Source organism: Enhydra lutris, unplaced genomic scaffold (genome assembly GCF_002288905.1).
Source record: "Enhydra lutris kenyoni isolate GAN:26980312 unplaced genomic scaffold, ASM228890v2 scaffoldscaffold2, whole genome shotgun sequence".
NCBI classification, from domain to species: Eukaryota; Metazoa; Chordata; class Mammalia; order Carnivora; family Mustelidae; genus Enhydra; species Enhydra lutris.
This window is the reverse complement of record NW_019154086.1, coordinates 51,029,246-51,055,904: the sequence shown is the minus strand read 5'-3', so window position 1 is coordinate 51,055,904 and position 26,659 is coordinate 51,029,246.

Sequence of the window (26,659 nt, the reverse complement as noted above, 5' to 3'; positions counted from 1 at the left end):
AGAGTTGGCTGCTAAGCAGGTAAAGATGTCACCATGAGGTGCTGCACCAAGACGCACTCCCTTGATTTGCTCCCTTTTCTCTTCCTGTGCTTCGTTCTGGCTCTCTCTTCTTTCTCCTGACAAAACTGAGGGAAATTGTGCATTTTCAAGGAAGTGCTGACCAGAGGCTCCCTCAAAGCAGGAAGTACCTGGGAACTGGATTGTCATCTAATGCAGATCATCAAAATCAAAGATGGTGATTAAACTCCTCAAAAACAGGAAAGAGAGAGTTTGGACTATCTATGAAAAAAGTTGTCTAATTTTAATGAGAGAAATGAGGCTAGGCTAAATCTGATATCTGACTATATCAAAACTGGCAGACAAATTTGGATTATTGGGAGGAAAAAAGAATGTAAACGTGGTGCTCCTTTAGTGACAGGTCTCACAGAATATGCTTCCTGAATACAATTTTCAGACTGCTCCCCAAAGCCAACGTCAAAAAACTCCACAAAATGTGCATTTCAAGTAAGTAAATCAGTAGTTTTATCTTTCTAGTTTTGCATTAATCTGCACAATATAATGAACTGCAGAAAGAATAAAAGAACAAAAAAACAAACAAGCGATATTGTTATGGGAGCTCCACAAATAGGGAGATATGTTTGTTTTCCCAATATATGTTATAGGACTAGCACAGAGATACAATACGGTAATGATGAAAAAATTCAATTACTTGTACTTCTGCAGAAAATATGGTAATAAAAGTGGAACATCTGATAAATTTTTACAAGGCTAGAAGAAGGAAAATTGTGGAAAGTACCCTGATTGCATTTGATCCTAATGCCCACTGGATATCTTTATGTGTTAATAAGTTGAGAACAGACATGAGAATATTCAGTCTATTCAGAATAAATTCAGATAAAATGTATATGGTAGTTGGTTTTAATGAGGACCAATAAGAAACTGGATTGGACTAGAGGTAGTGGTAGGACCCTTAGGAGAAAGTGCCATTGTGACTTTGTAATCGGAGGAAGAAGGAAAAAGGACAGTTGGTTTAATTTTTCTCTTATCCCATTACAAAAAGCATTTGTGGTGATTCACAAAGATTCAACATAGCAAAAAACAGTAGGTATAAGCTCAAAATAAAATTAATGCTAAAATACAACGCATGAATTCCTATACTGCACACTTTTAATGAGAGTCACAAATTTGGATCTTAACTTTTTGAGGAGGAAAGCAGAATCAGTTAAAAGAATCACAGGGAAACTGTAACTCTTCTAGTACATAATACAGAAGTAGCTTGCGGTGGAGACATAGAAATATGACAACAGCCTCGGGAATATCCTGTGAGTAAGCAAAGCAATGAATTCCACAGGGATGTTGTTTGTTTTGTGACATACCTTATAGGACATGATATTATATCAAAATGAGATTCAGTTAGAGAAATATTTTGAAGTTCAGTCCATTGCAAAATGATTGTTTCTCTCTGTTCAGTCCTTAAAACCATCCAGGGACAATAAGTTTGAATTTATACTCCATAAAAATTTCCTGGAGGGAAGAATGTTTCTGTTCCCACATATGTATGTGGTTGCATTGGATGTCACAAGGAGGACAGTTGGGAGTAGGATTGACGTTCTGTAAAAATTCAAGAACCTAACAAGGCAGGATCTCGAATAACTACTGCCCTATCTCCATCAGTGGTAAATAAAGCCAGACTCATAGACAAGTCAAGTGTCCCAAGGGAATAATTCTGCACAGAGATTTAGCATTGAGTTCCCCTTCCATCCAAAATCAAAACTGTTTAAAATAATTGCATCTAAGGAAGACGATAGTAGAAATGGTTTGCATCACCATTTTCAGAAAAGCATGTGACTATGTTAATATAATTGCAAAAGAATCATTTGTTCATACTTTAAAAGCAATAACACGGAAGACCATAGGAGAAAGGAGGGAAATCTGAAGGTGGAGAAATCAGAGAGGGAGATGAACCATGAAAGACTATGGACCCCAGGAAACAAACTGAGGGTTTTAGAGGGGAGGTGGTAGTGGGGGGAGGGGGTAACAGGGTGATGGGTATTAAGGAGGGCACATGTTGTGATGTGCACTGGGTGTTATATGTAATTAATGGATCATTGAACACTACATCAAAAACTAATGATGTACTAAATGATGGCTAACTGAGCATAAAAAAAAAAAGCCATGCAATAAAAAATGAAAAGAGAGACATAAAAGATAGATATTGCATGTGCTATGAACATGTATACACAATATCAAGAAGGCTTCTGGCCAGAATGAGCTTCAGGTTCATGACATACTAAAACCAAAAAGAAAGTATCTATATTTGTGAGGTTTATTCAGAAAAGCTTGTGGCTTAAGGAAGATAGCGACCTAGCGACAAATATAAGAGGGAAGCAGGATTTTCAACTCCTGTGTTTCATCCTCTTCTCTAGCAAGAAACTAAATCTTCCCCGTAGAAGAGGTAGGATAAACATTGTAAAAACGAATTAAAGTTCTGGCAGATGAGGTGGCAGTAAATTATTACCTGGGCAATTTAAATGTCTTCAAATTTCCAGGCCTAGAAAGATTTTATTGCAAGAATGTAAAAGAATGGGTACTAAATCATAGAGATTAAAGTGGGACAAAAATCCCAATTTTAAGAAAGGGGAAAAATTATGGATTGGTGAACTTAATGTTGATTTCTAGCAAAATTCTAGAATGAATTGAGTGATAGGTTAGTTATGAGTGCTTATTACTGGTTATATGGAACTAAATTTATTTCTGTCTTCTAAAAAGTTGCAAGCAGGAGAAGTCTTCCAATCCTTTTTGCCTGTTTTCATCCAAGCATGTGAAAAAGCATATAGAAAATAAAAAGAAATTGTAGTCTGGATACTACTGCACTTGTTCGACTCATAGATGTCAAATTATTTGAACTATTTAACGGCCTTCTGGCCTTCTCTTCCCCAAATGTTATATTGGTCAGTGGTACTATGTAGACTGCAGGTTTCTTTCCCAAGATAGGCCACTGCAAGTCTCTATCCATACCTACTTCTGTAGCATCTACTCTTTGTCTATCAATGGCTTGGATGTAAACAAAGAAAGAATCTTAGAAAAGTTGTAGGTAACACCAAACTGGAATGGTTGAGTCAGAATTCAAAGTGATCTTAAAATATGAAATCATTCACTTTTTTTTTTCATTTATTGGCATACACATCAGGACTCTCAATTTGAAAGCCTAATAGGTACCACTTACCATTATAAACACGTGAATCCAAAGATAAAAAATCCACTCCCAGCACTCAAGATGCTCCGAGTCAAGAGAAAAATGAGCATGAAAACAGATTCACAACCCAAGTGACAAAGTGGTATAGCAGGAGAAAAAAGTTGCTGAGGGGGCCCAGAGGAAGATCTGTTCTCCCTGCCTGGGGTGGAAGGAGCAAATGACTGTAATGGCATCAGTAAGGAAGGAAGTATCCAGCCAGGCAGTGTTAAAACAAAACAAGACAAGACAAAACAAGACAAGACAAAACAAAACAGGAAATGAAAGTTGGCAGAGGAAAGCTTACATGGAAAAAGCCCAGTGGTCAATGCTGAGATAGCCTCAAAAATGACCGATAATTTATCTTGTCTGAGACTTTTAAAAGAATCCTAGCAATCTCAAAATTAACAGAATACTGTGCCTGGGTTAGGGAGAGAATAAAGGGAAGCCCTTGATGTGCTTTTTGACCTGTTCTGACCCTAGTTCTCCATAGAAAATGGCGATGTGCAACAATGTGATTAGAGCACATTTTACACCTTCCGACAAAGAGCAGATCTCACAGTGCTGAATGCACCATCTCACCTTCCTGGAGCCACAGAAGAATGCAGTTGTTTGGTCATAAACACTCATCCACAAATATATTTTCTATTAAACAGGCCTCATAAAAATGCATAAACAATAAAACAAGTCTAGAAGTTTCTTTTTTTTTTTCCCTTTAAATATTTCCTCCCATTTTTCTAACATCTCGCATTTGCGTTTTATCTTATGTGAATGCAACCCTCATTAGGGGAAGGAAATATTCCTTTCAAAAATAAGTTTATCTATAAAATTTTACAGTAAATAAAAAAGTCTCAGGATTAATGGAAAAAATATTTTGCATGACTCTCTTTTGCTTTTCACTAAGTTAAAAAAAAAAAAATGAGTTTCAAACAACCAGGGAAGATGATCTAAAATTACAGAGAGACAGATAAATCATAGTACCTGAATGACCAATTTAAGAAACCCAAGTGCAGACATATGCGCTCACATACTCCTCTAGAAACATGAATTTAGTACTCAATAATCTGGTCACATCAGCTAACAACAGGCTGCTTTTCAGGAAGAGCTCTCAAAGACACAGCTATTCAGATGAAAAGAGTCTCCATACTTATTTTTTAACTGTCTCATTTTTTCTTTGAAAGCTTTCTGCTTTTTCTTTGAAAGTAGAGTAGCCCACGTTGCCAAGGTAACGTAACAGTTGACTGCAGTAGCAACAGGTAAGTTTAGGATCGATCTACAGTCCAGGCAAAATGGTGAGGACGTTGGGGATGCTATGGCAATTTGGCACAGAGCAATGACTTATTGGAAGAGATTGACCTATTCCCCTGCAAACCAAATTAGTCCAAGTGAGCCTCTTCAGATGAAACAATCTGGTCTGTTTAAATAAATTTTATTTCATTTGTTTAACTGCAATTCATGTGTGTGACTGGGAAATGGACTCCAAAGCACTAACACCTGCTAAATTTGTATAAAACATAAGTAAACCAGGATCAAATTAAGCCCAAGTAAATAGTTTTGGGGAAGTAAAATATTTCCATAAATATCTGCTATTTACTATTAGGTTGTTTTTTTTTTTTTAAATCCCTTTAGATGAAATTCAATTCTAAAATAAATAAAATCTATGCAGATAATTAAGTAGGGATAGCAAAAGGATGGGATACTTATTCTTGGGTCATGTGTGGTATATTTAAAATTAGTCTTACTGAGGGCGCCTAGGTAGTATACTCGGTTAAGCATCCTACTCTTGGTTTTGGCTTGGGTCATGATCTCAGGGTCATGAGATCAAGACCCACACTGGACTCCGTGCTCAGGGCTCAGTGCAGAATCTATCTGAGTTTCTCTCTCTCCCCCTTGCCCTCTGGCTCTGCTTTTGGTGCTCTCTCTCTAAAATAAATAAACAAATCTTAAAAAAATAAAATTAGCCTTACTGAATGATAATGCAACAACGACATAACCACAACGTAGAAGGCTAGCAACAATGCCAACCTTCTTTCTTTCTTTTTTTTTTTTTAAACAACATCAACCTTATGCCAGGCTTAAAATAAACTAGTGAAAAGACTAAGCTGCTGGAAAGTGACTTGCAGCTATGACCCGAGTTTACATTGATGTGCATTTCTCTTACTTGGAAGCCACCGTTTTATAGAAGATAAGATGTGGTCAATCCTCTTAGTTGGCTGACAATGGAGCGAGATGAGGTTTTCTGCAGACTCAGGAGTTACAGTATAATGAGGCCAACTCATTAGGACACAGGCCAGAGGGAATGTCTGAGAAGTCTAACTATATTTTATTTGCTTGGAATCAATGCAACAATGCCTTGTATGCTTTATTGTTGCCACAGCCAGGACAGTGGTTACTAAGGGCCGCTACAGAGCTGCCAAGAGCTAGGTAGACAAATCCTGCTAACTCAACTCTACTCTACAGGTATATTCAATAATTGGTAATACATTTTTATGCTATAGGTATACATAGATAATCAAAGAGCCAATAGATATTCTGATACCTGGTGTCAGATACTTGGTGCTGGGGATATAGAGGTTTATAAGATGCACATGGATTCTAATTCCATGATATTTACAATTTGGAGCAGAAGATGGGTATTAAACAAATGCTCATGAGAATGATGGACACAACAAAAAGCAGAATGAGACCTTGGGAACAGAGAGCAGGTAACCCTACCAAGTCTGGGACATGTAAGGAAATGACTTGTTTGCTGAGTCCCAATATCTGAGTTAGCTAGGTTAGGGAGAGAATTTCAGGCAGAGAAAACAAGAGACTCCCCCTGACAAGAGAGAACATGGACCTCTAGACTTTAAGAATTGCAAGAATTCTAGAACACCTGGAACCAAGAGAACAGGATAAGGTGCAAGAGAAATCATGTATGGACATTGGGGCCAAATTAGGGACTTGGATATATATCAAAGGCAATGGAAAGTAAATGGATGATTTTGAGCAGAGAAAATTAGCATAGTCTTTGTGATTATCATTCTAGTAAGTCCTCACAACAACCCTGCATGTATGTAACTCTAGAGATTAGGGTACTGAAAATCACAGAGATTAAACCAAATGCCCAGCGTCATACAGCATGATGTCACGGGCAGATTTTGGATCCCGTTGTTTTTTGTTTCGTTTTGTTTTAAGTCCAGGGCTCTTCCACAGGGAAATCATTGCCATGAGCTGTCAGGTCCTGCCATTAGCAGGACCTTGTGGGTAGGGAATGTCCTCATGCCATTTGGTGTTAGAGAGAGGAATATGCAAGAGAAAAGGGAGATCCCAAAGGCTTACTGACAGCCTGAAAGTCTTCATGTAACTACTGCCAGCACTTGAAGGGATCAGAGTTAAGAGGTCTACTTGAGGAGTCAGAATTGTTAGCCTCAGCCTCTTTATTGATAAAATGAGGAAAGAGGTGACTGGATGATATCTAAGCTTTTTCTTGGTTCCAAAATACGAGATTTGTCGGGCTCAGGTAACGAGACAATGTGGCACCATGGACATCAGGCTAGAAACTAGAACATCCACTAGAAACTAACAATCAAGGGAGCATCAGTGTGTGGGAGTCAAGGGACAGCTATGCGCATATCTAGAAACCAGGTGGAGAGCAGAAGAACCAGGGCAGAATTGAGTCACATATTGTTACCAGAAAAACCTGGTCACACAGTAAGAAGGAGTGTTTCCAAAAGGATCTCAGATGGGTACATATGTATCTCTTTTCTGAACTCCCCCACTACCAGTTAAAGGGAAGAACAGTCTCCTAACTAGAACAATAAGAAATTAGTTAGGGCCCATCTATTTCACTCCCTTTCCACCTGAAACTGACAGCCATCTCCATGTGATGGGGGTGGGGGAGATGTCATTCATTTAACTTCCTGGTTGCCTCAGTCTTCCTTATAAAGAAAGTGGGAATAAAACAGTCCTTTAATTAACAGTTATAATTATGGAGAAAGTGAACTAGAGCAAATGAAATGCAATTAGTATTATGGTAATCCTTTATAAGTTGACCCTACTCTCAATTAACTGTATTGTCCTCGCAAATATAAAAGTAGAAAGCTGTTTTCCCATTACACTTGGCTTTGTGGCAGATAGGAAGATTTCTACCAGAAAAAAAAAAAAAAAAGAATCTGAAGCATAGATACCAAGTAGACATTCACTGTTCTTGAAAATTCTAATCCTTTCTACAGTCCTGATTTATGCCACCTACAAGATAAAGCAACAAACGAAAAATACAGAGGAGTAAGTGAGATGTTAGAGACTGCTCTTTCTTTCATTTCCTTCTTTTGCTAGCTGTACTTCATTCTATTAATATATATTTCATATGAATACCAATTCAGGAAATTTTAAGAAAAAAATGTGAGAAGTAACATTTTTCAACATAGCCCAGTGCAGTTGTTAAATCACTAATTCCGGAGTCCACTAGGTTCAACTTGTGGCTCTGAATTTCCTGGTTGTGTGCATTAGGCCTGTAAATTAGCCTCCCTATGCCTTAGCTTCCTGATGAATATGGCAGAAATAATAAAGATCTACCTCATGAGGCTGTTGTTAGGACTTAAAGAATTAAGACATGTAAGGATACAGACTAGTCTCTAGCACATAGTAAAAACTCAGGAAGTATTAGTTGTCATTATTGCTGTCATTCTTTCATTCCTCCCATATTTCTATCTCCTGCTCTGTTTGGGGGCAGTGGGGGTTGTTTTGTTATGTTTGATTGTTTTCCCCATTAGTATCTTCTAATTACCCAAAAGAGAACTAGGGCTGGTAGGTGGCGGGGGTGGGGAGGGGGGCATGGAAAGAGAGAGACGGAGACAGAGACAGAATACTCTGATGTCTATTTTAACTATAAAAATTGTTGACACTTTTATGGGAAATAGAGGCAAAATGACAACACAAGGCCCACCTATGCCCATGTCTGCCTGCACACAACCACTCCAGTGGAGTAAAAATGAAAACTAATGGGGCTAGAAGAAAAAAGAGCAAGACCTTATCTTCAAATATCATTTAGGGAATTGAAGAATAATACAGTTTAATAATAATATTTTACATGAATTTCCCTTCTTTTAAGAAGGGCTTAATGTGCTTAATTTGGTTTTCATTTATATTAATCATTTCTTATCTTTATTAAAGCACTTATCACATTGTATTGCGATTTATCTATTTATACGTCTGTTTCTCCTACTAAACCATGAAATCCTTGAAGACAGAGGCTCAGTATTGTTCATCCTTCTGACCACAAGGCTAACACAGTACCCCAGAAAAAAATCACAGGTGCTCAATTAATATTTGTTGAATAAACAAATAAATGAGCCTCTCAATCACACTGTTGGCTTAATTGCCATTACAGATAGTCTGCATGGTATATGTTTTAAACAAGCCTATAAAAAAATCTGTATATGTAACTTCGGCACTAAATTTGCAATATCCTACACAAGAGTGCTTAAAAGAAGTTAAGTCAAAGATTGAGCAGATTGTTTGGTGGTCCCAATTTTGGTGTTTGAAAGTTTTTGTGGAGGGGCACCTGGGTGGCTCGGTGGGTTAAAGCCTCTGCCTTCGGCTCAGATCGTGATCCCAGGGTCCTGGGATCGAGCCCCGCGTCGGGCTCTCTGCTCAGTGGGGAGCCTGCTTCCTCCTCTCTCTCTCTCTCTGCCTGCCTCTCCGCCTACTTGTGATCTCTCTCTCTGTGTCAAATAAAATCTTAAAAAAAAAAAAAAAAAAAAAGAAAGTTTTTGTGGAAACTGACCATGTCATTCATAGAGACTATCCTTCTGTCCTTGGGCCAGCTCAGATGGAAACAACACAGATTTTACTCCTCTTCTCTAACCCTAGATGCACACTCCATTTGCAGAGCTCAGACTGATGGCTCAGTTTCACCGGCAACTGACAGGTACCCATGTCCTAGGAAGGTATTAATAAAGAACTCCAATCTCAGAAGAGATGGCTCAGGAACAGACCCAGTCTGAACTCAGCTTCCTTGGTCTTGGTCCAGAATTACTGCCCATATCTAGACCCCTTCTACCTGAACCCTCAAGGTCTATTTATTTCTCCCGTTGCCCTCCTTCTCTAGGTCTACATCCTAGTCTCACGTTTCCAGTCTCTGGTCTCCCAGAGAAACAGCCTGAACTCTGTGTGGTCTACACCTGAACTTACATCTCAGATTTGAAGACCACACAGTGGTATACCACGAATAAAAATTTAAGAGTCAAACTTACAAGAAACATGGACTAGAGGAGTCTGGTGACTTATCCTAAGATAACTCTGAAACCAATGCCAGGGAAAGAGCTAGGGAAAAAACTCCCTTGTCTCCATGTCTAATCCTTTCCCACTGTATCATGGAGACCTGGTTACCTTGTCCATTTGAATCCCAGACTACACACCCTACCTTCCTCACCTGGCTAACATGGCAAGTCCCGAGTGACTTCCTATCATGTTCTAGGCTAAGTGGGACCTGCATATCACTCCACTCTTCTCGTTTTTCTTAACAGCTGAGCCTGCTCTCTTCTTTCCTTACTACATGGTCTTTCAAAGACTTGGCACTGACACACCACTCCCACCCCCCAAGTCTCAGGTAAATGAGCAACCAGTGTGTAATTAGGAGATGCAATCTTCTGACAAATATTTGAGTGCTTGTCGTGGACATAGCTCTGACTTAATTTAGTTAAAAGAGAATTCTCATGGGAACATATAGTCTCTTATCTCTCTCTGATTTTTTACATTTACTTGAATGACTTGCCTGGTTTGGCGCTTTAATATTCCAAATCTCAACTTCTGTCATTTATTTATGCAATTTCTCCATGCTTTATCTTGACCTACTACTATTTACACACCTCTCTGTATTTCAAACCATGTATTGTGACATGCTAGTAGGTTATACAATCAATTTAGCAGGTTTCAACAAATTTTTTAAAGAAATGGAATAGAAAGAAGGGAAGAATAGAATGTGTCATGCAAAGAAAGGTCTACACTGCTTTGTTAAATTTTAAAATGTGTCTGTGTGTGTGTGTGTGTGTCCTTCTGTGTATCTGAGTATTAAGTAGCATGTGCTTTTGTTTGGTTGGTTGATTGGTTGGCTGGTTGGTTTTTCATTACAGGTCATGGTCAAAAACACTTGAAAGCCATTGAATCTAGAATACATTTACTTTACTTCTAATGACGGACTAAAGTGCTGGAATGTCATTTTTCTTAAAAAACTACTCTGTAATTTAAAAAGAAAGAAAGAAAATAACAGTAAAAAGAAAAACTTCAGTGATATTTACACTCAAGTCTTAAAATCAAGTATATTTACAGAAACAGGAGGAGTAAAGTAGGAGCCACAATCCCTACTTTAGCTTTCAGATGCACAGAAAATGGATGGTCCAATTTCTAATGCTAGTCCAGTGAACCAAACATCTAAGTCAATTTTTAAAGATATGACTTATATGCAACTCTCCAGAACACCAGGTACTGTATAAAGAAGGTACATGGGACTTGCTAGCCTGCTTCATTTAACACCTGCAGATAAGTCAATTCTGCGCTCTCTTTGGTGCTTTTCTTCTTTGCATATTGTTTGCTACTCTTTTACTACATTAAAACCTTAAACTATTTGACTAGTACCCCTGGAACATATAATGACTTGTGGATATATGCCTGAAATACTCTTATCTACTTTGAGGTAGGTGCAAGCAAAAGAGATGAAGAGAAAAACTGCTGTGTAAATCTTTCATGCATCTGAAAGGTACATTAGTGAAGAGGGAAGAGAAGAAGAATAAAGAATGTTCTGAGACTGAGGTTTTTAAAATCAGAAAACAAAATATCTTCTAGTCATCCAGAGTGTTTGTAAAGTTTTTGATGTTTTGTTTTCTTATATTTAAAGGAATAATAGACACACAAAAAATACAGATAGAAAGAGTAAACAGGAATGACCTTTTTTGAAAGACTAGCAATAAAGAGGAATGCAGATATAATTAAAAGTCTCAGAGAAGGAGATGCTTGTAAATCCAGGCACTTCCATCACACTCAGTGTGATTTATGAAACATTGCAGCTTCTTCTGGCACCAGACCAAGAATGGCTTGGGAAATGTCCTCCTCCACTTGTTTTATCACATTTGTTTGTTTAAGTTTGAGAGACAGATTTCTTTTTTGCTACTTGTTACAGCAAAACTTCATGAATCAGAAAATGGATGAACCCCAGATAGATGCTAGAGCACACATCCCACCAAACAAGAAACTCAAACTCATGTCCCCCAGATCAACTCTCTTTAGCTCTCACAGCCTCTCAAGCTACAATTCTTAATCTTTTAAGAAATATTTTTAATCTTAGTTTTCTTCGTATTTTATTTTACGGGTAAGAACACATAACATCGATCTAACCTTGTAGCAAATGTTTAAAAAGCATTCATTATTGTTGACTCTAAGTCCAGTGCTGTGCCCCAGATCTCTAGAGCTTATTCGGGCTGCTCAACTCAAACTTTATGCCCGCTGATTTAGAAACCCCATTCCCACCCCCTGCTCCTCCCAGCCCTGGCAACCACCATCCACTCTGATTCTGTGAATTTGAGGCTGAGCTGATTCTTAAGCTTCCTTAAGAAGGGGGATCCTTGTGTTACTCTACTACCAATCCCAACGGAGGAAAAGCCATAGCACCCAGAGAGGTAGAGGACCTCAGATGTCATCTATCTAACTTCCTGATTTGGTCCATAAGGATACTGTGGCTTAGAGAAGTGAAAGCACCTGCCCAAATTTACATTAGTTTCAATGGCAATGCCGACTCTAACCACCCCTCGGCCAGTTCTACATAACCATCACTACCCCAGACTTGTTTGGATAAACACTTTAACTCCGATAGTGCACCTACAAATTTTAAAGGAAAAGCTTATGTTTCAAATGAACCAAAACCCAAGATTATGTTCCCCACTGTCATTAAAACTGAAAGGATATTTTGCAAAAGAGACATTAATTGTAATGCCAGGCAAGCACTGGTTCCATGTTAAGACCATCATTTTTCTCACTCTGGACAACAATGTTTACTCATTTGCCCAAGTTCACATTCACAGTAAGGGGTGGAGTTTGGGACTACAGTTTATTTGACTCCAAAGGCTGTTCTGTGACCTCTGTGCTACTCTGCAAAGATATTAGCAATAGCAGAGCTGAAAAATAAAGTACAGATAAAAGCACAATCTATCTCCTAAAACTTCAGTTTCATAGTCAGAGGTGCCTACAATGAGAGAGCACCTTTGTGAACTGACATTCATCGAAAGTGATTCTCATTACGGATTTTACACGCTAGAGTCCACATGCTTGAGTTGCACACAACAGACAGCCCTCAAACTGTGAGGCAACTGGAAATGCGTCGATATTTCTGAATGACTTCATGATATTTTCCGCAGCCACAAAGGCAAAACGCATTTCAGTGGACTGGCCATGCTTACAAACCTAGGTACCATTTTAGGGACTGCCTTCTTGATTATAAATTGTGCCCCTTCTCTGCTTCATTTCTTTTCTTATGAGCAAAAAGGGGCTTTCTCTTAAAGGTCTCCTGTCTTTCTTCATCTCCAAAGAGCCTCTTAAATCCCAATGCAAATTTGTCTACAAATGACTTCAGTCTTAAGCAGTGACTATTTACTCCTAGCATGAGGTCTTACTCTTTTCCAAACAAAACACAGTAAGAGACAATTGAAAGAAAAAATAAAATAGGCCCCACAGTGACCTAAGTTGTCCCTTTGTTATTCTTAGGAGGATATTTTCTCTGATCAAAGGCGTTGTCCCTTTGGCCATAGAACAGGGTCCTCTATTCCAGCTAGCAAGCTAGACTGTCAATTATATTTTCTGGTCCTTCTAGTACCTGTCTTCAAGTCAGTGAGATGAAAGTGTTTCACTTAAACAAATATCAGAGTGGCGCCATCACCATGGCAACTAGAAACAAGAGCTTTCTAACACGGAAAAGAGTGAACGGAGGAAGGAGAGGTGTTATTATTTATTTTACATTAAATAAAATGTATGCAAGTTTAATAGTTGAAAATAGCCTAGAATATCACAAAGATGTAATAGACTCATGTGCCTCAACCCGACCCTCACACTTTACCTGCTTTCCATTATTATGAACAAAATAAGAATGATGCAGTGAAAGAATTCTGCTTCCTTTGATAAGGGATTCCAAATGATACCCATTATTTCAAGCCATTTATTATTAAAAATCTTACAGAGTTCATTTGGAAAATAAATGGGCATATGCCCTACACTTTCAGAAAAGAGAAACCGGTAATAAGAACATGCGGTTGTCAGTGGAGTTCTTAAAAATCCAGTTCTAAATCTTATATGGATTGAGCATCAGTCAAGGTGTGGATCCTAGTAACCTCGTTTGAGAATGAAGAAAGGGATTTGCATTTGCCAGCAGAGCTGTTTTCGAGAGCACGTTTCAGAGGTTAGTATGCAATAAGTTTGAACACCTTAATGGCCGGATTTCAAGCACTTTAAACTTGTTTTTTAAACCAATCCAAGTTGCATATTTCATAGGCTTGCATCTTCCACCTGTTTTTCTCCTTTAAAATTTCTAACATACATACATGTCTAAATGAATTTAATGCACTTGCCAGCACATTTCTTGAAATATTGATGCTGAATGAATTTTATTGTTTAGTCATGTAATACAGATATTTAGAAAAAAGCTCAATCTTTATATTGTTCAGAATGTCATTATTTTCAATGTCCTGGAGAAATTAAAGGGAAAACTGGAAGCACTAGTGAGAAAATTACTGACTTTGCTTTCCCTTGAAAATAGACTTGTGTGACTACCTCTGTGTGAGACAAGGACCCTGCTGTCGTAGTGACAGAATAGGGGTGGGAAAAAAGGAGATCGTTTCCTCTCTTTTGTTCTTTGGGATTCTCTAGACACTGTTTTCTGGTGCCATGAAAATTTCTAAATGAGGGAGTCTGAGACAGACTTCACAGAAACCGTCTCCACCTGCTGATTTGGGGAGCAGAATAGTCTTGGCCTGAAACAAAGACTGAAAAACGAAATTGGCTGGCAATTCAGTATTCCCATGCTTTATTTTATCTGAGTAGAACAAGCCCTGCTATTTCCCAATAAAGCTTTTAGTTTACATACAGCTCACCAGGAAGTGTAAAGCGGATTCCTCTAACCACCTTCGCTGATACGCTGCACTTTATAGAGAACCTTCAGTCATGTAAGCACTGTCTTTGAAGGAACTGTCTCTAGAAGAAGAAACAACGAATTCTGGCAAATTCTTTCCTGGTCAGAATTAGGCCAGGGGACTTTGTTGACCTAGAAATTCTTGCCCTGAAGCCTGTGGTGGGAGCTTTAGACTTGGCGTCATAAAGCAGCACAAGAAAAGATCGGATTAGCCTTGGTAGCATGGAAAAGCGATGGTCAAGGAGCTAAGAAGCCCAGCTTCTCATTTCCCTTCCTCCGCGCTTCTCTTTGTGAATGTGCAAGGGTAACATCTTTCAAAGCAGAGAGAATGTTGGAGCTGCTAGGAATTTAAGAGATCATTTATTTCAGGGTTTCTCATTGGCTTTTTTTTTTTTAAAGATTTTATTTATTCATTTCACAGAGAGAAAGATCACAAGTAGGCAGAGAGGCAGGCAGAGAGAGAGGGGGAAGCAGGCTCCCCGCCGAGCAGAGAGCCCGATGCGGGGCTCAATCCCAGGACCCTGAGATCATGACCCGAGCCGAAGGCAGAGGCCTAACCCACTGAGCCACCCAGGCGCCCCACTCTCATTGGCTTTTTTAACATAAGAATTTCATGAGGTGTTATGCACTATAAGATTAATATGCAAAAGAATTCTGAAGCAAACAACTTTAGGAAATCCTAGGTGACCCAAAGTTAAACAGGGCTCTTTACTAGAAGAGTTCTCAGAGCTTTTATTTTTTTTTTTAATTTTTTTAAAAGATTTTTATTATTTGACAGAGAGAGATACACAGCGAGACCGGAAACACAAGCAGGCTTCCCGCCAAGCAGAGAGCCCGATGCGCGGTTCAATACCAGGACCCTGGGGTCATGACCTGAGCTGAAGGCAGATGCTTAATGACTGAGCCAGGTGCCCCTTCTCAGAGCTTTTAATATGATACTTACATATGATTCTCCAGGAGGGAATTAAATACTTCATTTTCCACAACCATATATACAATATATATTATATGTAATACATATAATGATGTGTGTGTGTGTATATATATGTATATATATATATATATATATATAAAATACATACTTATATATTATATATAAAATATAATTTAAGGCCATTGAAAAGACTGTATTTTTAGTACAATTTGACAAGCCTGGTCCCATGTAAAGTTTTTACCTTAACCAAGATGAAAACTGAATCCTAAGAGGAGTAAAAAATGATTTGTCTAACGTCCTCTAATACTTGAATTACGAAGACATGACTACAACCCTGTGCTCCCGACCCCAGTTTTGGTATTGTCTGCTATACCATCCTGTCTTTCAAGCTTGTTGAGCTCCACTTTCTGTCACTGTAAAATGGGGAAATTAAATTTTTTCTGACTCCCTGACAGAGATACTATGGCTAAAATGAGAAAAACATATAAAAGATCCTAGGTAAATTAGTATGTGAAAAATATAAATATTTCATATTAGTCCATGAAGTATGTGGGAAAATGTTAATGTTATATGAATTAGTTAGCCTAACACAAAAACATAGTTTTAAAACTGGTGACTGTTACTATACTTTAGAAAAACTACCCAGTTATAAGTTGAGTGACTTATTTTGGAAGCTCCACATGTCCTCAGTGAGGATGAGTGTAGTCTCTCCTTCATGCTGCAAGATTTGCATAGAAAAAAAGAGGTCTCTCGAGCACTGGGGAGCCCTGGATAAGCCTCAGGGTGCCCAGAGCCCCTCTGAAATTGTGGTATTAATTCCTTGCTCATATGTGTGTTTCCCAGATTGTGAGGGACCCTGTTATTTTTTCCCCCAGTTTTACGGGAGTTGTAATTAAACAGAACCTGAAGCTAGGAACAAATAGCTAAGAATGTTCCAACTCTGAGTCAAGTCATTTCCTCCTAAAACTTGCCAAAAGGTGTTATTTCAGCTGAACCAGCAATACTTGTCCTTTTCCCCATGGTAAAGAAGTCTAAAATTAAACATAAACCTACTATATGATCCATTTATTTTCCTCCTAGGTATTTACCTAAGAGAAAAAAACAAAGCATTAGCCCATATAAACACTTGTACGTGAATATGTATATCAACTTTCTTTGTAATAGTCCCACACTGGAAACCACTCAAATGTCTATCATTAGATGAATGGGATCAGCAGTACGTGACATATACCCATACAGTAGAACAGAACTCAGCAACAAAAAGAATGGATTCTTGAAATGTACAATAACATGGATGCATCTCAAAGTAATTCTACTGAGTGAAAGAGGCCAGACCAAGAGATCTTACATACTGTAAGATTTAATTTATATAAAATTCTAGAAAATTCAGAACAATCTCTAGGAAAAGAAAGCAGATGAGTGTTTGCTCTGAGATAGGAGAAGACAGAGAAGGTAGAGATGGGTTGGATTATAAAGAGGCATGAAGAAACATTGGGGGGGTGAGGTCTGTGTTCATTAACTTGATTGTGCTATGGTTTCACAGGTGTATAAACATGTCAAAATTTATCAAATTATAGACTTTAAATGAGTGCAGTTTGTTGTACATCAATTATACTTCAGTAGACTTTATTGAAAAAGAAAAATAAAAAAAATAAAAAAAAAAAGAAAACAAAACTAAGCTCCCTTTGCCCAAACTGGGAGAAGACCACCTGGGAAAGAATGATGCTTTTTGTGACTGATAAAGCTTGAGCAGTCTCTCCCCCATGACAGACTGTCCACATGACATCTTGTGATGAATCCACAGTTTTGCCTTTCAGCAAACCCCCAGAGCCAGGGAAACCCCTCTTTTCCCATCCCTATTCTGGAGGACACAGTGCTACAGAACAGAACTGTTGATTCTCTTTTTCTAAATGGTGTCTCTAGGAATTACTGCAGTAATACATAAATGCAGCTCTCTTAGCAATTAGTTCTCTGGTGTGCTCCCAGTTCTAACCTTTCTTCCTCTGAAATTTCATTGTTGCTCAAAAGCTTTAAAGCTGCTGTGTCCAGGAATATTTTTGCCAGTAGCATCCAAACATAAAAGAGCTTCTAGTGCTCAAAGGAATGACTCCAAGATATGTTTTCTTCCTAATTGACATAGTTACTGAGCATCATCAGATTTTAGAAATTCTGTTGAAAGTGCCTGTTTTCCACATTTATATGGTGTTCTCAGTGTGGGAGCACTAACAAGATAGAGATTTTGCATTATTAAACTCAGAACATATTCTTATTCATATTATTTGTGGCATGTTTTTAAAGGAAATGAATCCTTTTAATAAAGCAACTTTAAATTAATGCACGAGGGTAGGTTTTTACCATCATTCCTATTCTGCTGGATGGAATACACAGTAGCATACTTGAAGATGTTAACTCCCACAAAACCTCTAAAAGGAAGACAATTTACAAAGAAATAGCAGAGTCCAGAAAAGGTAACATTTAAGTGAAAAGTGCATGAATCAGGGGTCTGAAGAGCTCAGTTCATATCCTAACATTGTATTAATTAACTGTAAAACTTTGGCAAATGAGCAATCCTCACTGGGACATGGATCCCTTATCAATTGAATAAAGGGTTATGATAGATGTTCCAAAGATATTTTCCAGCTTTCCACTAAAGATCAGTACCTTCCTTGTGGCATAAAGTGGGGCAAGGAAAAAAAGTCCAACTGTCCTTAATTGTAGGTTCCTTTTATTTATACCACTGTACAAAAACGTAAGTTTTCTTCTTGGATTACTTAGAGCAACAACAAGTGTCCTTTCTTACTGATGTTTCTAGAGTTAGGTACTTCTACCATTTGGTACTCTGGACTAGGAGTTATTTATACAAATATGTCTTTATATATGCATAAATATAAATGCCTTGTAGTAAATACTCTGGTACTACTGACTGTAGTATCCATTAGCTATAGTTGAGGTAATTTAGGACAAATGTCCACACTGCACTGAAAAAATGAAGTTGACTATAGAAACAGTAAAAAAAACACGACAAACCCCTATTAAACAATAGCCCAGCAGGTACTTTCATTAGATGATTTCAGGTTTGAAATAATACCATCAACTTGAGAATCTGGGAACAATGGATGACAATTCAATGGCTGGACCTTGGAATTAATGATTTTGTTGTTTTTTTTTTTTCCCTGTGGTATGTGGTATTTGTACATACACACTGAAGAGAATCTAAAAGATGTATACAGTCTAGTCTATTTTTATTCCTATGACTCATGATAAAGTAAAACTTCTTTATTTTTAGGACCCTATTATTTGACTGTTGATCATTAATGTGATATATTTTCTTTTTTCAATGGAATAGTAAAAATTTCAATTTTCTTTTTTCAATGGAATAGTAAAAATGCTTTCTTGAGTACAGTGATGGATGGACATAACAAGAGAAAACGCCAGAAAAGTGATGACAGATTGTCCTTATGTGAGACCCTGGAGATCTTCATCCCCAAAGTTTTCTAACAGTCATCAGGAATTCAGAGATCAGTCAAAGAATTTTAGTAGACTCCTTCTTCATAATTGACCATTTCTTTCTAAGAATCTCTAAGGCATGAGTCACCTGGCTTTTCAGAATGTCTGTCTTAGGGTTACCATTAGAAAATTTTTAAAGCTTTCCATTTTATATGATTATTTTCCAGAACTCCCTAGGTAAGAATCTGCTGTACCAGAGAATTTGAAACAATGCCCTCATTTTCCCCTCAGGTGGTCTGCGCCCTCCTGTTGGCCCTGGTCTCCTCCCAGCATCCTTACTGATTGAGCCTGTATGCTGGGCCTTGAAAGCCCTGCTTTTTGTTTATTGTTCAAACAAACTCTCTTTAATAGCAGCACATGTAAAAGAAGACTTTAGAATTTAATTTATTCCAGTGTAATGAGGCTGCCAAGAAGAGATAAAGGTAAAAGTCAAACTTCCTTTTTTTTTTTTTTTTTTTTTAAAACAGAGCCTGTAAGAGCAGGGCTCTCTCTCCAGCCTCCTCTGTAGCCTCCTCTCTCTGACAAGGCAGCTTATATTCCATCCATACTGAACCCCTCACAGTGCCTATCAAATGCCTCTTGTCTCATGCACACATCCTATTTAAAATGCCATTATCCTCTCCCTCTCCTTTTCTCCCAGCTACCTCTAACTTCTCCTCCAAGCCTTGATTCAGGGCTTCCTCCAGGCAAAGTCTCAGTCTTCCCCTATGGCAAACCATCAACTCAGCTGGGAAAAAATGTGTGTGTGTGTGTGTGTGTGTGTGTGGGTGTGTGTGTGTGTGTATGTCTTGCACTGTGTTCTCACTTTGTACATATGAAAATCACAGCCCTTGTCTCTCTGTGAAGATCTGCATCTCCCAAACAGACACAGAGGGATCTCCTGTAGATCTGCGATTGTTTGCTCCTGGCTCATCTCTAGAGCTTGCCACACACCTGGCCCTTAGCTGTCACCTTGTCAATTTTGGATGAGTGAATAAATGAATGGGTTTTAACCTAGAGAAAAGGACGTTGAGAGGCACCACGAGAGGGGTCTAGACAGCCTGAACTACTGTCATTACTATAACAATGGCTAATCTTTATTTATTACTTAATAAGTGCCACGCTTATCTTTTAAGTTTTCCATATTTATCAAGTCACTTATTGCTGCCCAAGACCCAATCTGGTGGTATTATTCCCATCCTCATTTTGCACATGGAAACTCTGAGGCACACAGAAATCAGGTAACTGGCATACCCCTGACCATTAACGCGTGGATTTAGGTTTCACACTGGGTCAACTGACACCAGAGTACTCTCTGTATTGGTACTCTCAACTACCAGTACAGAGAATCTGACTTGGCTGCAACTGTGGAAGAGATTATCTCCACCATCTGAGCCCAAAGCTGGCATATGCTGTAAGCTCAGAAACTATCTCAGTGATTTGTTTGGAGTGTTCTAAAGGTTGGAATCCCATTGAATCGACAGTGGTTTTGTCTCAATAGGAAAAAATATATATATATTAGAGTTCTCCAACAATGGAATGGGTAGCTCTGAAGTCACTCATTTGTAAAACTATTTAAGCATAGACTGAGTTAGCACTTGGTGGGAGATTTGGGAACTAGAATGCATACCTCTGAGAAAGATGAGATCCTGGAGAGCTGTCAGCATTCAGGCCAGTGTAGTTATACTTTGGTCAACCACATACTGGGAAACAGAGACTACAATGTAGGAGTTGTCCAAATGAAGTCACTGAACTCTGTCAAATAACCAAGACACTATTCGAGACCAAATCAAAAAATTTTCTAATAGTAGGGGTATAAGGCACTATGGAAAGCACATAGACTAAAAGGGTAGGAGACCTAACATCTGTCAGTCACTAATCAAGTGACTGTGTCTGTATCGTTTAATCTTTCAGAGGGTCTTAGTTTTTTCAGCTATAGGATGGGGGTAATAATAACTTCCATAGTCTCAATAGGTAGGGATCAAACAAAATTTTGGTAAGTGTTAAAATGTGTTGTAAATATAAATTGACATGTGCTGGCTGGCTCAGTCAGTGGGACTTCTGACCCTTGATCTTGGGGGTGTGAGTTTGAGTCCCATGCTGGGTACAGAGATACCTTAAAAAATACAATCTTTAGGGGCACCTGGGTGGCTCAGTGAGTTAAGCCTCTGCCTTCAGCTTAAGTCATGATCTCATGGTCCTGGGATGGAGCCCCACATTGGGCTCTCTGCTCAGCAGGGAGCCTGCTTCCCGCATTCTCTCTCTCCCTGACTCTCTGCCTACTTGTGATCTCTCTGTCAAATAAATAAATAAATATTTTTTAAAAACACAATCTTAAACATAAATAAATATGCATATATGTACATATGTATATATATAAAACCATCAATTAATGTCATGCATATTTATATATGTGCATGCTTATTCAGCCTATAAGTATTATCAGCTATGATGACTCTCTTAAAGATTTTCCAGCATGATTCAGGTATCTATGTCAAAAATGTCTTGCTCTCATGGTCTGAATATATTGGTTTACCTTGTATGAACCAGTACCTCCTCCTGGATGATGTTTTCTGTGTCTCAGCCTTTATGCCATAATCACAGTATATAAGTAGCTTTGACTACTTAAAATTCTTACATTGCTGAGAGAGACACATTCAGAATTTTAAGGCTGGTAGCAGGAGAATCATTCTCTCTCTTTCTTGCATATTCATATGTGCTCAGATAACATCAGCAGAACATGCGCAGTGACGGTATGTGTTTAGTCATGAAAGCAGCAGGAGCGTCTGTGTGTGCCGATTGGACTGTGGTTTAATCTCAGTGGCAGGCAGCATGGGTCAAGGGAAGAAAAATTCTGATTCTAGGCTACAGAGTTGCCATGGGTGAAAAGCACACTTTACACACCAATCAGACAAATTGTCAGGTAATTTTAGATGGGATAAAGGAAAGAATAGCACTGAAATGGGAAAGGACGGAGGGAAAAAAAGCTAAAATAAGAAAGAATAATAGGAAGAAGTGAAAGGAAAGATGAAGTTCAAGGAGAGAAAGGACAACAGAATGAGAAAAGGAAGGAAAAAGCTCACTAACGAGGTGAAGAAAAGAATAAGTCCTCTACCTGTCTCGTTGGAGAGCTGAAGGGGCTCCCTGAACCCCACCGTTCTCCAAATTCCCAGAGATGGATTAGCAAAATAATATCAGCTGAACATAAATTTGCTGACTGTGGTAGTGTGGAGTCACCTTGGACCTCATCAGCATTGCTAAACATCACCCGTAACCTTTCCATTATCACTGAGGGTCTGCTCAGCACCAGGCCCAACTGCTCCAATAATTTCAATTACTTTCCCTGACAAATTTTATGTTTCATGTATTTTAGTGGCCTGATAATTATGATTTCTCTCATTTCTCGCTATCGAGCTTAATGGGTTCCAGCATGAGTGTGCAGTTTCAGAAATGAAGTTCCACTTGAATTCACAAGTTATTATCTACTTTCATTAATGGAATTGGAAAAGAGAGAGTGGAAAAGAAATAAAGAGTGAGGAAGAAGGAAGAGATGAGTGGGCAGGAGGAGGGGGGGAAAAGGAAAACAAAAGTCCAGGATGAAAGAAAAAAAAAAAAAGAATCAACCAAATTGGGAAAGAAAAAGTCAGACTGAGTATAAATGGAAAGTAGAAAGGAAAATATGTTGACAATCATTTTTTTTAATATGAAAAGTACCAAATAGATTATTTCCATTAGACTCATGACTGATTAAAAAGCATAATGTGTTGGAAAATTCCCAGGCTTTGCAGCCAGGCCACATAGGATTAAAGAAACTAGTTCTTTCATTTACTAGCTGTGGGATCCTAAGCCTGTTACTTCACCAAGCTAAGATTCATCTGCTGTCTTGTTTGTGTGAATAAGAACACTGACTCTGTGGACTAATTTCCCTTCCTCTTTCTCACTCCTGTGTGTGTGTGTGTGTGTGTGTGTGTGTGTATCAGCAATTTTTTATGGAATGACATCTATGGAATGACAACTGAGAAATTGTGCTGGGCTTTCTGAGAGGTTGCAGAGCTGGGGACAGAGATGAATGATAACGTAGGCTGCTTGGGCATACATACAACTCTCCTCCCCCAAGAAGCTCTGCCTCTGCTCCCAGTTGTCTGGCCTAAGGAATGGGAATGTCTAACTTTGAACAACGGAAGCCTTAGTAAAGAGATTATTTGTGTCCATTCTACCTGATTACTATGTAAGCCCTCATGAAGCTAGGTGACAACAGCAGTTGTGTGATACCTGTCCAGACGCAGATACGCTCACAAGGTTATGATTTCTCCTGCTTTGTGGAATCCTGATTTCTGGCCAATTAATTGGTAACTTATTCTGATTTTACAGTGGGTTTATGCATGTCATCTCTCACCACCAATATTTAATCCACCTGAAAAGCTTTATCTGGGACAAGGAGTACATAGAAAGATGAAGAACTAACCTTTGACTTCAAGGAGCTCATAATCCAGTAGGGGCCTAAGATAAACATATAAATAAGTATAATAGAAAATGAATAGGATAAATGCTATAAATTGGTATGTTGGATCACCTAAGGTTAAGGAAGGACAATTTTTTTTATCTATTCTAAAAGATTATCTTTTAATAAGAGCACAAGGTTTTGTTTTTCTACTATTATTTTTTAAATTCCAGTTAGTTAACATACAGCAAAATATTAGTTTCAGGTGTACATGATTCAACGATTCCATACAACATCCGGTGCTCATCATGACAGTGTCCTCCTTCATCCCCATCAGCTTTGTCACCTATCCTCCCACCCACCTCCCCTCTGGTAACCATCAGTGTGTTCTCTATAGGGTTGTCTGTCTATCTCTCATCTCTCTTTCCCTTTGTTCACCTCTTGTGTTTCTTAGATTCCACATATGAGTGAAGTCATATGGTATTTGTATTTATCTGACTTATTTAGCTTAGCATGATACACTATAGCTCCATCTTTAAAGGTCTTGCAAATAACAAGAATCTCATTCCCTTTTATGGCTGAATAATAGTCCATTGTGGATATATACCACACCTTCTTTATCCATTCATCAGTTGATGGATACTTGGGCTTCTTCTTTATCGTGGCTATTGTAAATAATGCTGCAATAAACATAGGGATGCATGTATCCCTTTGTACTAGTCTTTTTGTAACCTTCAGGCAAATACCCAGTAGTGTGATTGCTGGATCATAAGGTAGTTTTATTTTTAACTTTTTGAGCAAATTCTGTACTGTTTTCCACCAGTTTGCATTCCCACCAACAGTGTTCTCACACTGTTCTCACACTGTTGTGTGGGTCCCTTTTCTCCACATCCTCACCAACAAGGGGTCCAAATCTTAAGCCAAAGGAATGAATCTCCAGTTTTACAAAGCATCAGTGAGATACTTGGGAAAATAAAAGGAGGATTACAGAGTCCTTCTCTATTTTCCCCAGAATATATCACATAGATGAGCCCTGTACTGTAGGCATTTAAGGTGATAAAATGATAAAGATAAGAAAGAAAAAGAATATTCAAAGAAACATTAGAATTAATTAAACATTTTTAAGGTAACAGAAAGCAGCAGTAGTAAAGAAAAAATTAAAAATAACCTTGCATGGAAATAGCTACACTGATGAATCATTTAAAATGTGTTTACTTTGCATTCTGCAATTGAAAAGGGTATCAGTTTTCTCCAATGATCCTAAGAGGGACCACTGCAAGATAGGTCATCCTCACTTCGGTTAAAATAAAGTCAAAATCGCTGGTCTGTTTACTGCAAACTGAAGGAAAACACTAATTCCCTGGACAACGTGTTTCTCTCCCATCGAGTACCTTTCTGCCAAGGCAACTAAAGACAACTTGAAATTTCTTAAGGTCGTCTATGCTTTTCTGTGAATACACTTTAATAGACAATTCAGTGGGTGGGATTAAATCAGTCTGTCAATTGACTGACCCAGTCACATTGGCCTTGGCTTTCAGAAAAAGTCTCCACTCTTTCAAAACCTGTGTGTAATGTCTAGCCTACTCCAGGCACTGTGCACGGCACACAGCATACGAAACCCAATGAGCAAATCTTGTCCCTGAAGCCCTCATGCTTCATTTGCAAAAACAATTACACACAGAGTGCTGTGGTAACTGATGGGGGAGAGAGGTAACAATGAAGTATGTGACAGGAAAGCAGCAAGCTTCATAAATGGGTCCCATTTCAGCTGGGTCTTGAGGAATCTTAGGAGCTTGCTTTGTGGTGAAAGGAAAGAAAGGAGTTCAAACATCAGAAGGGTCTGTACAAGCTGATGTAGGCAAGATTCATTAAATATTCAGGCAGGTGCTGTTTGTCCTACAACCTGTTGATTGACTGTCTCAAGTTACTAGTTGACTAACATAATGTTAGTAGCCCACAGGCAGTTCGGGTAGTAATTAAAAAAAAAAAAAATTACACACACACACACACACACACACACACACAGTTTCAAAATGCATTGCCACCTCTAGGGACTCTCATGGTTCACACATAATTGAATTTGGCTTCTTTGGGCCACAAGTCTAATTTACCTCAGTAGGATCAAATTAGGCCCAAATTAGGAGATTTAACATTATTAACGTGGTCTCACCATCTTTTATCATACATTATGTTGCCTAAGATAATCATGACAGAGAAGCACTGAATGTTAGAATATACATGGTGAATAGAAAAAACTTGAGGGAATCTGGACGTTCCTGTCAATGGCAGCCTCTCCTGGAGGCACTGGTCCCAAGACTTAATTAAAACCATGAATCCAGGACTCAAGAGATAGATCTTATATTTCTTTGGCCTATTTAAGCCACTTAAGAGTCCTACCTTAGTTTCTATCCTGTCTACTTTAGCCTTCCAAGGGTCAGCGCAAATTATAATACACACAGAAACCTTGAAAAGTAGAATATATTTAAAGTAAAAAATTCCTTTGTCTACTAAAAATGACTCCAAAGGCACTTTGAAGACTAGAATCTTTTTTTACCTCTCCATCTCTGGAGTTAAGAAAATTAACAAAGATGGGCGCCTGGGTGGCTCAGTGGGTTAAGCCGCTGCCTTCGGCTCAGGTCATGATCTCAGGGTCCTGGGATTGAGTCCCGCATCGGGCTCTCTGCTCAGCAGGGAGCCTGCTTCTCTCTCTCTCTCTCTCTCTCTCTCTGCCAGACTCTCTGTCTACTTGTGATCTCTCTCTGTCAAATAAATAAATAAAATCTTTAAAAGAAAAAAAATATTAACAAAGAAATTCTTTCCTACCTTTTGGAAGTTATTGTGTGTTCCTTAAGCTATAGCCATATAAATTTTGGAGAAGCTCAACCATTTCATACATATTCCCGAGTATAGAATGTAAAGAATCTCCATGTTGGCTGAACATTTTTGTCTTATTCTTTTTTCTAAGACTATGGAACCAGTTGCCTTCTGTGATTAAATATAGTGTTTGAAATAAAGTATGTACTAAAGTATTCTTTTAACCTTTAGAATTCTATCTTTAATGTTCTTTATATCTCGGTATCACCCTCAACATCTTATGGATATTTTTAATATGCATCTGTTGATAATCAGACCAACAATAAAAATTTAATGGAAATAGAACTGATGGAATTGAAGCACAAAAGGTGTAGAGGATGTTTTGTAACATACTGGTGGAATTTACATGTCCCCAGTGTGCACCTCAGCCCATGGTCTCAGTCCCCAGTGAACTATTTAGCAGTATGATACATCATGCAAAACAATACTTGGGCCACTCATTAAAGACATGTTATATGTCAGATGTTTAAAGTAATTTAACTCTGGCTTTCACAAGAAATATTTATCATTGCAAAAACCAACTCCAAGAGCTCATGAGAC